Consider the following 3832-nt stretch of genomic DNA (forward strand, 5'->3'; position numbering starts at 1 on the left):
ACGCCAGAGCCACAGCAACGCGGGATCCGAGCCGCATCTGCAATCTACACCACAGCTCACGGCAACACCGGATCGTTAACCCACTGAGCAAGGCCAGGGATCAAACCGGCAACCTCATGGTTCCTAGTGGGATTCATTAACCACTGCGCCACGACAGGAATTCCTGAGGGCTATTTTTATTTGGATTTAATTAATTTATAGATAAATGTAGGGAGAGACGACATCTACATGATGTAGAGTTCTCTTCAAAAACATGTCTTTCCATTTGTTCTGCTTTTTGAGTTTCAGTTTATAGTTTATAAACTATAGTTTATAGTTTTCTCAAATAGATTTGGATATTTCCTCTAATTAGATATTTCTTCTAATCTGATTTAAAACCATGCTTTGGATTATTGCTATTTTGATAAGGCAGAAAATACTTTTTATTGATTTTTCAAATCAATGGAAAATCTGAGTTTGAGTCCTTACTTTGCTGCAAATTGGCCACAATACTCTAGACTATCCACCAATTAATCTGTAATCAAATTTTCTCTTTTGGAACAAAGGGAGCAGATCTTGTTTGAGAACTCAGATTGTGGGATGAGAGGAACTATAAAATGCAAGCTAGTGGGAAGGTATTCTTCATCTCATCATTGTTAGTTTAAATATTTTATGAACAGTTTCTTCTCAACATTTTACTCTCTCAAAGCACATAATATTTTTCAATTCCTTCCTCATATTATATTGCATGACAAAAGTTCCCCACAGTACTGAATGTTCTGAAAACTTGCTATAAAATAATATTATATATAATAGAAATACTGAGCTCACATATTCTTAATTACATAAATCAAATGTATATACAACATAAACCTAGCCTAATTTTGTTTGTACAAATTGGGGTAAATTAAATCCTATAGGAATTAACCACAGATTACAAGGCTTATAAATGGATGTTCCTGTGAAATAGAATCACTTTCTGGAACAGGTTTTTAAATGATCAATGCAAGTGCAATTATTGTTGGCAAATAGTTGTGGTGTAACCTAAATCCAGGGCATTAAGCAGTAATACTTCACTTGTTTTTTTCCCTTCAAATAAAATGTTTCCTCTTCAGACTGTTTCCTTGTTTTGCTAAAGTGGTAGATATGCTTTAAAACAGAAACAGTGGTTCCATTTTGTCGCTATTCCACTTTTAATTGACAGTTTTTACAAATAGCTTTTTTAATTAAAAAGAAAAGGTTGTGATAAGATTTTACTCTCCCTACACTGTCAGAGACAAGTGGCATAAGGGCAACATAGTTGTGGTTATAAGAGTGGATCCTGGAGTCAGTCTGCTAGGGTCAAATCCTGGGTCAACTGGTCTCTGGCTCTGTGACATGGACAAATCAATTAACCAATTAATCATTAATTAGCTTGACCTAATAGTGTTGACATGAAGATTAAAAGAGATAACATTTTAAATGCTTTGAGAAATGTCTGACCAGCAGTGAGCTATGTAACTCTTTGATAAATTATAAATAAAAAGAATGTACTCCACTTTCCAGTATTTGTCAACATCTTGTTTCAGATGAAGCTGAGTCAAAATTAACATCAAAGATGCCTTCAGGTAGGAGTAGGGACAAAGAAAGAAAGCTCAAGCCAGGAAAGGCATGACTCCACTCCGTTTGCCATGGTAATAATGGTGGAGGGATTCACAGGCTGATTGCTTTCATATGAATCCTGTGTCTCTCCACCATCTGGTAAACCTACCTTCTTCCATCCGCTGGGAAATTTCTTTGGGTCTGCCCAGTATAAGAAATAGGATCCCACAAAGCTTGTGTGGAGGCAATCAGCTAAATTTGCTGCCTCTGAAGGAAAACGCTGGGAACAGAAACAACAGTAAAATCATGACGAGTCAGCATATAGACTGTTAAACAGTTAGAGCTAACTTTGTCTACTCATATTCTTAATAGAATCCTCAACCACCTCCCATTTCATAGAATGCTTGTGCCATACTAGTTAACTAGCTGTTTTCACTGAAGCTCAAATCCATATATAAACTCTGAATATTTGTAAATAGGAGATAATGGGGGTGTCTGGCTTTTGAATTATATTGGACTCAAAAATGAGAAACATTATAACTCAGCATCCATTTTCCATTATCCCTTTTCATATAAGTCCCCAAAGTGGAACAGAACACTCCTCACATGTAGAGATCGTTTTCTCTCCAGTGCTGTCATTGTTCACCACTAACAACTCTGCAGTTCATGCTCAGGGAGACCACAAAGAGTGAAATTAAATGGAAACTCAGGCAAACTGTGTGCAATAGTACAAATGACATAATGAATCCTTAGGGCCATTACATAATTGCCTACTTTCATAGAAAATTTTAGCTGTTCAGGCTTCTGGAGAAGATTTAGTAACATAAAGTACTAATGTAAGATGAAGTGTATGCTGGAGTCAATCCAGGCAAAATTCCTCCAGGTATGAATTTCCTAAAAGACTCGAAGTCTACATGTACTGTATCTATCTCATGGTGTTCCCTTTCTAACCCCTTTCTTTCATTCACTTCTTCATTAATTTACTCAACAGAACTTGCTTAGCACCTATCATATGCTATGTAATGTTCTAGGGTTTGGACATACTGTGGAGGACAAGACAAGGAGCTTACATTCCAGGAGAAGAGAAGAAATAATTGTAGAATTACATATCATAATGTCAGGAAGTGATCAAGCATTTGAAGAGAAAAACAGCAAGGTAAGTAACTATTTTTAATATGATAATTAAGGAAGGCTTGTCTGAGGAGAGGATATTTAAGGAGGGACTTTAAAAAAAAATGAAGGACTTCTGGGGAAGAGTCTTCAGGAATAAAGAACAGCAGGTGCAAATGTGGGTAGTGGGAGGTTTACTGGTGCAGCTGAGGAACAACAAGAAAGGAAATTTGGTTAGTGGGGTGAGTATAGGGAGGGTGTCAGATGATGAGGCTGAGGAGATGGCCAAGGATCAGACTGTGTAGAACTTAGTTGGCTGTAGACTTCATTGTTTGTGTGAATGGAAGATGTTGGAAGGTCCTGAGCAAGGGAATGATTTATTATTTTCACAGTCCATTGGCTACTGTGTGAAGAATAGAATGTAGAAGGGCAAGAGTGGAAGCAGAGAAACCGGCTGGGAGCTACTGCACAGTTCATGTGGTGATGAGGGGAGAGACAAAAGAATAGAAAGTGCGTATGTATAATCCCTCTTTGGGTTCTATTTGGAGTAGGACTTGTGTTCTCTTAGCTAAACAGATTAAGCTTTTATGTATATCTTGTGCTTTACTTCTAATTGGTTAGAACTGTTTTAAGTGGGAAAAGACTGGAAATGAAATGAATCCCCATCAATAGAGAAATGGTTGATTAAATTCTGGCAAATACTCACCATGAACTATTTAACAACTATTAAAGATAATGAGCTAAATTAATCCTTGGAGGATTTCCATGATATATCCTTAAGTGAGAAAAAAAAAACGTGTGTATGTAGCCTCATTTTTGACAAAGAAAATTCCCAACATTTGTGTTAGCATATATATCAAATTATAGGTATGCACATACATATATATTATATATGTGTTTATATATGAATATATGAGCATGCAGAAGAGTATAAAATATACACACAGGTTGCTAACAGGTTGTTAACATCGGTTACTTGGCCGAGGGAAGATAAACTTTAAGTAACTTAAACAGCATCTACAAAATTTTGATGGCAGAAACCCTGAAGTAAGGATACATCCCTGTATGAACTAGGTGTAATAAGCCTAGTTTGGGATAAAGAGAAGAGGACCTAAAATTGTACCAGAATTAGCCTCTTAGCCACAGCAATTAAAGGTTCTCT

At 36.5% G+C, this 3832-nt stretch overlaps 1 long non-coding RNA gene across 1 annotated transcript; it reads left to right on the top strand.

Annotated features, from left to right (window-relative positions):
- Window positions 218-3419, top strand: LOC110257305. The gene is made up of 3 exons (XR_002339757.1): window positions 218-2443; window positions 2592-2716; window positions 3063-3419. It is a non-coding gene; the product is annotated as an uncharacterized LOC110257305 (long non-coding RNA).

This window comes from Sus scrofa, chromosome 16 (genome assembly GCF_000003025.6).
Source record: "Sus scrofa isolate TJ Tabasco breed Duroc chromosome 16, Sscrofa11.1, whole genome shotgun sequence".
Classification (NCBI taxonomy): Eukaryota; Metazoa; Chordata; class Mammalia; order Artiodactyla; family Suidae; genus Sus; species Sus scrofa.